This window comes from Mercenaria mercenaria, chromosome 9 (genome assembly GCF_021730395.1).
Source record: "Mercenaria mercenaria strain notata chromosome 9, MADL_Memer_1, whole genome shotgun sequence".
Classification (NCBI taxonomy): domain Eukaryota; kingdom Metazoa; phylum Mollusca; class Bivalvia; order Venerida; family Veneridae; genus Mercenaria; species Mercenaria mercenaria.
This window is the reverse complement of record NC_069369.1, coordinates 30,688,688-30,701,920: the sequence shown is the minus strand read 5'-3', so window position 1 is coordinate 30,701,920 and position 13,233 is coordinate 30,688,688. Positions and strand designations below refer to the sequence as shown.

Here is a 13,233-nt window from a genome sequence, read left to right as displayed (position 1 = left end):
GATTTCAAGACGGTTTGATTAAAGGTCCAATACTAAGGAAAGTGAACATTTTAATTTCTTTTAAAAAGCACAGAAACTATTTCATTCTATTGGAAAATGAAAGTTGGTATGTAGAAATTCGAAATAAATCGCAGTATATGTACAATTATTTTTCTATGAAGTATGAAGAAAGTTAAAAAGACCTGGGGGTCATTCTGTCGATTCATTGAAATTTCAACATAATACACATACATTTCTTCGAGTTCCAAAGACCTTCTGTAAATTTTGACCTGCCAATCTTTATTATTTAGTGTCTTGCAGAAGTCTATGCACTGGCTATGAAAAAAATTGCCAACTCACTTTCCCTTAGTAATGGACCTTTAAGTAGAGCACGTGCATACAAGTATACAGTGATAAACAATGCCTTTTATTTCTTTGTGAATGTGTGTTTTTAATGAAAATGTTAAATAATTTCTCCTATTAGACTTGTTATAAAACTGAGAGACAAAAATTATTTTCTGTAATTAACTTAATTTTAAGCGCTGTGTATCAGAAAATGAACTTTACCATATACATGTACAAATCTTTTGCCTTCCTAAATTTCAAAAGAGTTGGTGAATGGAAAAGACAATAGAACACTTTAAATGTTACATGAAACTGTGCTTTTCATTTTAGGTTGTTTCTGTATCAAGCAATAAGCAAGCTATTTTTATTGATGATTTACACTGAAAAATTTTCAGTTCAGTCCAGGGAAACATTCTGTTACTTACGAATTATAAATGCAACCGATCGAAACGAATCTTTCATTTGAATGAATTGAAAATAAACCGTTTAGAGATTCGAAACTATTTTAACGTACCAGTTTAGTAGGCGTGTGTGAGAGCATTACGTTGTCAAGAAACAATGAACACAGTCGTTGTGAGTAGTAGCGTGGACGTCGAGAATGAATGTGATTCTACAAAACATCAAAGAAATGTGACGAAAGAACCTGTTGATCTAGTGGTAAGTCAAATAGACGTTATTACAGTCTGTATACAATAAAAAAAGCGTTCTAAAATGGTCTAAATTGGTACAGCAAACACATTTATGATGACTGAAAGATAAAATATTCGTATTATATGCTGACATGACATCGATATGATCCTGACCGTTTTTGTCATCAATAAACTCAGTGTATGTTAAATGTAAAACGTATTTTATATTATGTCAGGATAATATGATTTGACATAACTGGATCCCACTTTTCAGTATTCAAATATATCATTTTGTACTATACTGCAAGGACTATGCATGCAATGATAAATGGTCCTACATGTAGCTGGTATAATATGTAGCTTCAACTATACCTTGTGTAATATTTGGGGGCATGCATGCCATGAATGTTTCAAATAATTTAATTTGAAAGTTGATGTATAAAGTATAAACTGTTCAAAACAGCGAGCCTCCCCTCACCACTTCCGGTCCCGGTTTTTACATTGATAGTATGCTAGTGTTAATCAGATATATACAAGAAAATAGCCTTTAAAGCTACACAGATAAAAATATATAAGAAAAAAGTATCGTAAACTAGCGACTAGCGACTCGGGCTTTTACAAATCAAATAAATTAAACAAATTTAGAATCAAGGTTCCATTTAGGAATATTTTGCTTAAACACTTTTCAAATTCTATTAATTCAGTTAAAACACACAAACAAAATTCCAGTGCATATACATAGTGCATATACATAGAGAAATATAACATTACGAGAGTTGATTCACAAGTAATGTCACTTTTTCTTTTGATTATACACATTTTTATGGCTCTAGTGACATTACTTCTGGATCAATCCTCGCAGAATGGAAGCCAGAAGAACGCTTGTGCTAGTGTGATGACCCTTGCCGATATTGTTGAAGCCGTGTCACCTATAAGCGGCCACAGTTTTAAAGTAGTGATTCTGCTCGAGTCTTAGTGCGCTTGTTCGATAAAAGAATATTAATGGCATGTTGAAATGTTTAAGCTATGAATGTGACAAATTTACTTCATGTCTTGTCCAAAAAAAATGTTACAAATAACTCTTCTTGAAACCTTTTTACTCACACTGTTCATACTGTTTTTCGCTCGACTATTCATAGAATAGTAGAGCTATTGGACTCGCCCATGCGTCGGCGTCCGCGTCGGCGTCGGCGTCGGCGTCCGCGTCCCGATTTGGTTAAGTTTTGTATGTAAGCTGGTATCTCAGCAACCACATGTGGGAATGGATTGAAACTTCACACACTTATTCACTGTGATAAACTGACTTACATTGCACAGGTCCCATAACTCTATTCTGCTTTTTTACAAAATTATGCCCCTTTTTCGACTTAGAAATTTTTGGTTAAGGTTTTGTATGTAAGCTGGTATCTCAGTAACCACTTGTGGGAATGGATTGAAACTTCACACACTTATTCACTGTGATAAACTGACTTACACTGCACAGGTCCCATAACTCTATTTTGCTTTTTTACAAAATTATGCCCCTTTTTCGACTTAGAAATTTTTGGTTAAGGTTTTGTATGTAAGCTGGTATCTCAGTAACCACTTGTGGGAATGGATTGAAACTTCACACACTTATTCACTGTGATAAACTGACTTACATTGCACAGGTCCATAACTCTATTTTACTTTTTTACAAAATTATGCCCCTTTTTCGACTTAGAATTTTTTGGTTAAGGTTTTGTATGTAAGCTGGTATCTCAGTACTCACTAATTGGAATGGATTGAAACTTCACACACTTGTTCACTGTCATGGTCTGACATGCACAAAGCAGGTTCCATAACTCTATTTTGCTTTTTTTACAAAATGATGCCCCTTTTTCGACTTAGAATTTTTTGGTTAAGGTTTTGTATGTAAGCTGGTATCTCAGTATCCACTAATGGGAAAGGATTGAAACTTCACACACTTGTTCACTATGATATGACATGCAGTGCAAAGGGTCAATAACTCAACTTTGCATTTTACAAAATTATGCACCTTTTTAAACTTAGGAGTTTTGGGTTAAATTCTTATATGTAAGCTGGTATCTCAGTACCCTCTAATGGAAATGGATTGAAACTTCACACACTTGTCCACTGTCATGAGCTGATAAGCACTATGCAGGTTCCATAACCCTATTTTGCTTTTTTTAAATTATGCCCCTTTTTCGACTTTCGTATTCATTCAGTCGACAAGGCTGTTGAATAGTCGAGCGTTGCTGTCCTCCGACAGCTCTTGTTATTGTTATTGTAATGCAGCTGGTACCTGCTTACACATGTGTTATATATATAGCTGTGAATGAAGCAAAATTTTATAAAGGAAAAATATATGTCGAACACTGGACTTATTATCTATAGTGCATGGCGTATTTTCACTAGCACAAAACATCATCGTTCGATCTAAAGGCCTTTCGAACATTCGACATCTCTAGTCGATTGCTGACATGTGATGTTTTGCGTTCGATATCTTATCTCGACCTTGCAACATTTTATCGCTTGATAACTTTTTCCGAGAACACGATAAATTTCTCTCAGCATTAGAAATGAATCAATCGGAAAAATTAAGTATGTGGCGAAAACATGCAACCATGCTTTACGTATTCATTTTTTTAGAATGTAGATGGGGGCAGTCAGGTTTGATTGTAGCGAGCGAATGGCAGAGTGACCGATTTTGATGTTGCTTAGTGTTGTCACTGTGTTGATATTGGTTAGAATCCTGGCTCATCAGCGTTGTTTGCGATTTGGTGGCCGTGAAACGTTTGCCCGTTCTTATACAAGTTGTTGTCAACATTTTATGTTTCAATGGAGGAGCCTTCATGGCTGAGCTGTTGTTATCGCTGACTTTCAATCATGTGCCCTTCACCAAAGTGGGTGAGCCTCACTTTGGGCTTAGATCCCTCTAGCTGGCTAACGGGAGGTTGGTGTTTCTATCCACATACCTACTCTCGACAGAAACAATGTAAGATGGGGGAATCATGGATCTTTTTCCACCATGATAAGCTTTAAATGTCGTTATATTACCTAAATTGTGTATGTGTGACGTTTAACCCCAAACACAGTCAACGATGCGAAGGAATAAAGACCACATCAAAACAGCGTTATTTGCGCAACCGTTTTGTTAGGTTGCGGCGGTAACAAAGTTAGTGAACCGATCAGAGGTAGGTTTGAATCCTGGCTCCAGAGCTCGATTGGTTGTTAATCGGACGTTGTCTGGAGAAGACGTGTACATAAAATCGCAGTTAGTAGACGTATTGTTCATTTTAAATGATGGCTTTTATGTTTTCATGAACTGTACTCTTTACTTTAAAAGAATCGAACAATGTATATCAAACACAGTTGTGCCGGGGCCGAATATGTTTTCGTGCACATGTACATGTGATACATTTTATCTACGTCTCTTATTTTTCTCATATAAGTCTCTTTTTTTAATAACATGAAAGTTGCAGCCAAATCCCTACTGTGTTTCTCTACATTAGATACCAACCACAAGCACTGCCAACTCCCATGTGCTTACTCGCTTGCTCCCGAAGTGTACTCTCTTTCGAACTCTGCATTATAAATGAATGCATTTGATTGTTTGCCGATAACCGTGAATATGTTGACTCGTATTTGTTCCATTGTTTATTTTTATAGGTAATAACTTGATTCCTATGCAATTTTAAAATTACCATTCTGTTCTTGGTAACGATCTACATGTTATCGAGGAGCACAAATCAATGCCACCGCCAAAGCATGTCCTAGTTATTTTGCGCATGGTATCGACTTTACCCGTTCCCAAAATCTATAAGGATTTTTGAAAATATTAGACATTAACATACAATTTAATACATGTATTTCCAAGCATCATTGATATAATTCCTTAAAACGGTACATTTAGTCCTTGTGTTATGTTTGTATGCTAGAATAACGACATTACACATTTGTTTTGGGTATTAAAGTCTTTGGTCTCGGTCACAAATGACTGCTCCAGCTTCTGCAGACGTTAATACACAGAACAAACGTACAGGGTTTCTGCAAATATTACTCGTAATTTATAGTACACCGTTATGTTTATAAATTATTTGAGTGATTTTAACAGAAATGCATCTTTAAGTGATTACCATACAGAGCATAAATCAAGACAAACAATATCCGGTGTTTAACGATGAAATATATTTTAACACAGTTTTTTATATGTTCTTGTATTCCGTTCATGACTGCTTTTTTCAGCCAACTATTGAAGATCCAGAACCATGTGTTTCTGAAATGAATAATACTTTAGAGAGGACAGCGGCACAACAATCCTTATATATAAATATTTCACACAATTTAGAATTATTTGAACTTTTCATTGCATTTTCAGTATAAATATTCAATTTATGTCAGGACCAGTGCATCACTAGAAATTGAACTTAGCTCTGTTTATCTCACAGTATGACTTTACGTAGGGAAAAAGTGTGTCTCGTTTATTATTGAGCCGTGCCATGGAAAACCAACATAGTGGGTATGCGACCAGCATGGATCCAGACCAGCCTGCGCATCCGCGCAGTCTGTCAGGATCCATGCAGTTCGCTAACAGTGTTTCTCCAATTCCAATAGCTTTAAAGCGAACAGCATGGATCCTGACCAACTGCGCGGATGCGCAGGCTGGTCTGGATCCATGCTGGTCGCACACCCACTATGTTGGTTTTCCCATGGCACGGCTCATTTATATTTTAATTCCATTAAGAAAGAGAAGTGCAGCTAAACGACAATACATTTGATTTTTAGTGTTCTTTTTTTATGTTTAACTTGAGACAGTGTTTTAAATTACCCTTAATTCATCACATACAAGTGACGACAATAAGAAACAAACAAAACGACTCCTTACTGTATTCACAGACATATGCATGTGTATTAATTGTCTCTTCCATGACATGTTTACCACCACACTGAACATCATCCCAAACGCCGTTCTGAAACATTAACACACAGTCCTCATGGGTGTGGTTTGCACTTTTTCTGTGGTGTTGTCTCCAATGAGTATAAGTCACTTTCTCCCCTAAAACAATATACACAATGCGTATACGTCATTTCCTCTCCTGAAAGAATGTGCACAATGAATATACGTCACCATCTCGCCTAAATTATTATGCACAATGTGTATACATCACTTTCTCTCCTAAAACAGTATGCACAATGTGTATACATCACTTTCTCTCCTAAAACAATATGCATAATGTTTATACGTCACTCCTTCTCCTAAAATAATATGCATTATGAGTATACATCACTTTCTCTCCTGAAACAATATGCACAATGTGTATACATCACTTTTTCACGTAAATAATATGCACAATGTGTATACATCACTTTCTCTCATGAAACAGTATACAGAATGAATATACATCACTTCCTCTCGTAAAACAGTATGCACAATGAGTATACATCACTTTCTCTCCTACAACAATATGCACAATGAGTCCACGTCAATTCCTCTCCTAAAGTATGCAATATGAGTATACCACACTTACTCTCACCTATAACAATATGCACAGTAAAAAGAAATAAACAGAAACGGATGCAAGTATGTTATCACGATTTACATTTTATGTACTAGTCTGGCGGAAATTTTACTGTTTATGTATGATTGTTTCTTCTTGATTCAGGCCTTCTGGTATACAACTTCTTGTGAATGTTTGAAAAGTAGACTTCGGGTTTTTCGGAGTTGTGTTAAGTAAGCGGGTTTCCCCTTGGAATGTTGTTTGCTAAAACAAGAGCATTTCATACGAGTAAACATTTTTAAGCTGAAACAAATATTAATACGGTTTGTAAGATATTAAATGAAGTATAATTTCAAAAACCTGTTGTCCATTCAAAATGTTCCTCATTTATTTTATCGTGAAGCCCAATCCAAACTCTGTGGTTATAAGCTTGTTGGAGTACTTGATTCAGATAGTTATTTTCTTTGTCATTGTGTATGGTGACCAGATCCCCTCCTCGTTCTTTACACAGCATATCTGCATGGTTCCAAGACACTTTGTCCTGACATACTTCGTGATACATGGTGATGTTGAGTCAGTAAGTATCCATTGGAATTTGCCCCTTGTATTACGTATGGGGGACATAGATTCACGTTGCCTAGATATTAAAATTGTTTGTGTTGTCGTGAAAAAGAAAATTTAAAAAAGACTTACAATATACAAATAAATTATATAATGCACTTATGATTGATCACTTTCTCTTATAAATGTCAAAATGGGAGTATTTAATCAATCTGGATTTTGGAGATAGATACATTGGCCTGTTTCACAAAGCCTACCTAGGACACAATTAGAACTAAGGTGTAACGTGATTCACTAAAATCATTTCAATAAAATTGTTTTCAGCTATTCGGCTATTTATAGAACAAGGGCGGATTGAAAGTCTTACAATTTAGTTAAAATGTTATATGGACAACATGTTTTAAATCATAGACGTTAACTCCTTTGGAAGAAATATGTTGCAAATATCCTCACTTGGGAGAGAACGTTAGCTGAAACTTGTGTCCTTTTTGTGAAATCGGCTCATGTAGAATTAAACTGTTATATATGTGCAGAGTAAATTCAATTCTATTAACTACGGGAAAGAATGCATATATGTTTTAAACTTATTTCGAAATAAACACTGAAAAAAAAATAAAAATTTCAACTGGTGCGAAAGAAGAAAACATTTGTCTTACACCTATTATATGTATTTTAGATATCAGAATATCACATTGTAATATATTGAATGCTACCTAATAACGCAGGTGAAAGAGTTGTGTTGTGACTTGGTACCGGCGTTGGCGGAGGAGGTTTGTAACTACTTGACACAAACATGGTGTATGTCATCGGTATTTCGGTAGACTCTAAACGATGGAAGCAAAAAAATTGTACTCTTACTTTAAAACATACACATGGACAAGAACTAACTTACAATTGTAACTTTACATTGATAAAAACGACTCTGTAAAAATTAAATTGCACATGTCTTCTTGATCTACCGCTTTTTAGCATATGGTACTAAAGTGTTGACAGTATATGCGTACATGAATACTGGTAGGCAGACATGTATATGTGTTAATTTTGTTTTAAGCTATACACGTATATTTCCCCAGCTTTATGATACATAAATTAAAGCAACTGAGGGCAAAAGAATTTTGTTTAAGCTATATATATCAACCAGCTCTATGGTGTATCGATTCAAGCAAAATAATGAGATGACAGCAGAGTTTTGTTTCAAACTGTACAATTCAGTCAGCTCTGCTATGTAAAAATTTACAGAACACATGTGCCACCTACATATGCCATTTTCGAAACCATACAGCTTTACCAGCAGCAACCAAACGCACAGTTTAACAGACAAGAATATGCTTTTGACGAAAAGCGCATGTCTCCCCTAACGTATAGTAGTAATAGGCAAGAAGTCAATAGCGGACAGGAGCGAAAATCAAAGAGAACTGATGGTTGGTTTAGTGACTGAAATCCAGTATGATCATCTACACGTCATATAAAATCATGCCATGAAGTTTCAGTGTTCTGGGTCAAGTGGTTTTCAAGTTATAGACTGGAAATGGTTTTCCAGGTTCTGGCCCCTGTGATCTTATCTTTTGTCTGAGCGACCCAAAAATCAATAGAGTAGGCGTCATCTACTCTGCATGTCCAATCATTCTATGAAGTTTCAGCATACTTGTTCAAGTGGTTCCCAAATTATTGGTCAGAAACGGTTTATTATGTTCAGGCCCCTTTGTCCTTGACCTTTGATAAGGTGACCCCAAAATCAATAGGGTCATTTGCTTTGCATGTCCAATATTTCTATGAAGTTTAAACATTCTCGGTCTAGTGTAGAGGAAACTTCTTTTCCATGTTCATGCCCCGTGACCTTGATCTTTCATTGAGTGACCTTAAAAAAAAAACAGTCATCCACTCCGTAAGTCCTATCACCCTATGAATTTTGAAGGTTTTAGGTCAAATGGTTCTACAGTTGTTGATCGGAAATGAAGTGTGACGGATTCTGTCCCCTGTGAATTTGACCTTTAATAGGGTGACTCCAAAATCTAGGGTAATTTACTCTGCATGTTCAATCAGTATCCCAGGTAAAGTGGTTCACAAGTTATTGATCGGAAATTGTTATCTATTTTCAGACCCCTATGACTTTAACCTTTGAAGGGGTGACCCAAAAAGGTAGAGATCATTACTCTGTAAGCCTTACCACTTTGTGAGGTTTGAAGGTTCTTTGTTAAATGGTTCTCTAGTTATTGACCGGAAATGAAGTGTGACAGGCTGATGGACGAATGGTTGGACAGGTCAAAAGCAATATCTCTCCTCCAGTAGAGGGTGGGGCGGGACATAAATATATGGAATAGCTACAATTACACGTAAACAGTATATAGATACCTTCGTCTTCCGTAGGGAATGGTCCAGTGCATTCGTCTAAAACTGCGCTTTCTTGCTTTTCTATATACCCCCTCTGATGAGAAATTGTCAATATTAAACATATAACTTTTTATTATTCCAATAAATTCAAGTTCGTTTTTAATAAGAACTTAAGGACATATGACTTCTGAATTATTTCACAGCGTTGCTTAAAATCGAAAAAAAAATTTTACATTAACTTGGTAATATATATAAATTCTCTTCTATGTTAACAGATTTGCATAAATCTACCTACGTTCTTCATTATGAAATTACTTACCTGATACTGGTAAAGAAAGAAGTTGTAAATGTAAGTCTTGTTTAATGCTAATAATACCTCTCCTTGAAATTGAATGGACAACCATCCATGATCGGTTCTGGAATTGTTTAAAAAGGGTGCGCAATCATTTGGGTATAAATATCCAATGGGTGAGTGGACCTGAAATTAGAAGATTGTCTTACTTTTCCTAATTTAATAGTTGCTATATGGTTTTCTTCTGTTTTCTCTAAAATATGATGATCATGCTTATTGTTTTTGTATACGATTTTTGTTACATCTTGTAGCTGTTATAATCTGTTATTTCCAAGCGATGCCGCTCTTTAAATTGGGTTTTTTATTTCTTACTTGTGCTTAAACAAGTGTTAAAAGTGTTAAATTGTAACAAAGTGTTTATGTTTAGCTTTATACCGCAGACGGTGTTTCTGTAAGTTTAAGCCAAACAGCCGTCACATAGTCAATATTGATAAAACCAATGAGTATATTTTCATACCTTAACCAGTTTTCTACTTTATGTTAATAATGTTTATGTTAATATGAAACAAGGAAACTTTACGAATTTTGTCATGTATGCTTTACGACAAACAAGGTCTATTACGAAATAAAACTCAAAGAAAAAAATCTCTTTAAGTAATGTCTTTTTTTGTATTCCTGATTACATTTCCATAAATCGCCATTTTCGTTTCAATTTCTGGATATAATCCGGTCACACAAAGTGATATTTGTACAATACAACTTGCATTAAGGTATTAGGCCCCTAATAGAGTACCTCCTTTTTGAAGAGTATTCAATTTCTACCGTAAACCTACTTTGACTGCAATTTTCAGGGGGCGTAGGTTCAAGCCCCACTGGGACCAAAATTTTTCCCTTATTTTCTTTTCTTCTTGTAAGTTTTTACTTCTTTCAAGACTTGTTATTGATTTATTGTACAAAAGTGGAAAAATCATTTGATAAGCGATTTCTTGCTGTTCAAAGTGAATTTACCTCTGAAACAGAAGGGATAGAGTTAGACATCTTTAAAAATACTGAGTTACATGCGGTAAAAGTTCTCTATTTTGCCTTCATTCTTTAGATTACATATTGTGGAAGAAATGTAGGTAGGTTTTACTTCTGCTCCAAGGTTATTTTTGAATGAAGTGAGCACAATTCAAAACAGACCCACAGGATTCGACCTTAATTTTTCAATATTGGATTTAGAATTCTGTCTTATTAAATCCGTTTACTCGAGGCACCCTAGAAATAATGATACTGACAGTTTTTATTTTAAGTTTTATATTGTTTACCAATAGTTTGATGTTTCTTTCATAAGAAATAATGATATAATGAATTCTCTGCAAACGTTTCGGATAAAGGCAACCACTTTGAAATTTATCTCTACTTGAACTTGAGGAAATACCATAACTTACACAAAATTTATAAAAAAAACGGCACGGTAAAAGTTTTTAAAAATTTGCAATTAAGTGCGAAGCACTGTCAACTGTAAGAACATACCCAGCAAATGCCATTTTTTAAACATTACTATTAGGGGCCTAATACCTTAAGAAATCACTCAAGGGAAAGGCAAAAAAGTTGTATCTTAAAGGTCATAACGTCTTTTCAAAAACTGATTAAAATGTGGCTGCCACATTTTAGTTATGCACAAAAAAATATATTATGTTCACGTTAAATCCAATGTTTGAATATAGTTTTCTCATGTTTTTGTCATAGATTTGACTATACATTAACTTCATAATTTCATGTGTAATATTGAAAGTAGCATTTTTCTAACTATTCAGTTATGTGTAGTCTCTATTTGGACAGCAGCATTAACTGTTTATAACAAAAAAATTAAGAGCCTTAACACAACTGGCCTCTTAATATAACAAAATTTGTTCTTTATCAACACGAATGGGAACTGAGAAGGTTGTCTTTTAATGTAAGTGGTCTCTAAATAGAGGTGGTCTCTCGATTACGTTTGAATATATCATTAAGCATTATACGTACCAAATCAAACACCTGTTGATTCACAAGTGTATCCCTGTTACAAATACACATGTAGCTGGCAGTAACAAGCAGAGAAGTCATCGATCCAAAGGCAAAAAGGATAAGAACGCTTTTCATTTTGACCTGACGCAGGATACAATTTCTTAATAAACATACATAAACATGGGGAAAGGGCGCTACTATTTTAGATGTATATTATCGAATCATGAAACAATAAATAATTATTACATTATAATTTAAGTACATGGAAAATATAGAACAATAATATTTTCAGTCATTCTTGATTTTTTTTAAAAAAAAGACAGTGATTGAATAAGAATTTCAGATAAAATATTTCTAAATCCAAACACATATATTTTTTTAAAATGCAGAAATGTTCAAAATATGTCACAACGATATTTTCCATAAGCATATGTTACAAATTAAACACAAAAATTTTCGTCTTTTTATTTAGAAAGTAAATTATAAAACTCTATATTTTCAATGTTCAAATAATGTAACGATAAAGTACTTACTTTGTCGCATAAAAGTATATGGTGTATCAAATTAAACGCAGCTTTAAAAATTTATAGTAAAGATAACATCACATGTTTATGTCATGAACTTAGGGCTGTTAGATTGTCGAAATCATGTCCAAAATAAAATTAAGGTGATGCCATATATAAGACATCTATATATTATGCCTTATATAAGTACTGAAGGGCGATATTGTAGGTGATAAATATTTCAAATCTTAACTACATTGTGTATCTGAAAATCTTGAATTATAATATTGAATCATGCAGAACGTATGTATTATGCAATTGGCGTTTACCGCATAATTTCATTCACCAATCATTAAATTTACTTCTCAAAGTGAACAATTTAAGTCTCAATATATATTTCTTTCAATAGACTTACATTCAACGCACACCCTTTAGTCGGAACCTTCCACAGACCAGCTACAATTGTTTACATGCGTCACAACATATATCAAAGTACAAGATGACCCTAGGAAGCGTGCATTGCGGCGCGACGTTATAGTATTCGTTATTTCAGCCCATAACAACAGCTTGTTGATGTGTTTATGGTTTCAAAGGTTTGTTACTTTAAAAGGGATTACTCCAAATAGGAACTATGACAAAAAGAGTGAAAATCAAAAGTATAAGATACAAGTCGAGGTTTAGCTATTATCACGTGGATATTTAGTTTAAAACATATACATTATTGTATATTTTAAAATCTGTAAATATCACGGGTCTTGTACTTTTGGAATTATTTTTAACCTTGCAGATCATTATCATTCATAATTACTACACAACTATGCTTATACGATTTATAGTATTTAAATGAACATTATACATTGTTTGGCGAACAGTATACACTGTTTCGCCTTAACATTTATCTCCATTCTTACAATTTCTTATCTGTATGACTCCGATGTTCTTGTTCTTACCATAGTCTTACATACAACCATTTACATTGACCTATTAGTATAAATTTTAGATCATCAATGCGTTTGACCTTTGATTTCTTAATTTCATTTTTTCTGCGGTTCTCTAAATAAATGAATGTCTGTGCATCTTTAGCATTGACCTTGTTAATAATGAAAAACGAACAGAAACTGGTA

The 13,233-nt window shown here is 34.3% G+C and overlaps 1 long non-coding RNA gene across 1 annotated transcript; it reads right to left on the bottom strand.

Annotated features, from left to right (window-relative positions):
* Positions 1-5,103: 5,103 nt before the first annotated feature.
* On the bottom strand, positions 5,104-12,267 carry LOC123546833 (uncharacterized). The gene is made up of 8 exons (XR_008372369.1): positions 12,140-12,267; positions 11,625-11,747; positions 9,702-9,803; positions 9,347-9,419; positions 7,708-7,818; positions 6,794-7,070; positions 5,821-5,991; positions 5,104-5,211 (listed from the first exon to the last, which is right to left on the bottom strand). It is a non-coding gene; the product is annotated as an uncharacterized LOC123546833 (long non-coding RNA).
* Positions 12,268-13,233: the final 966 nt, after the last annotated feature.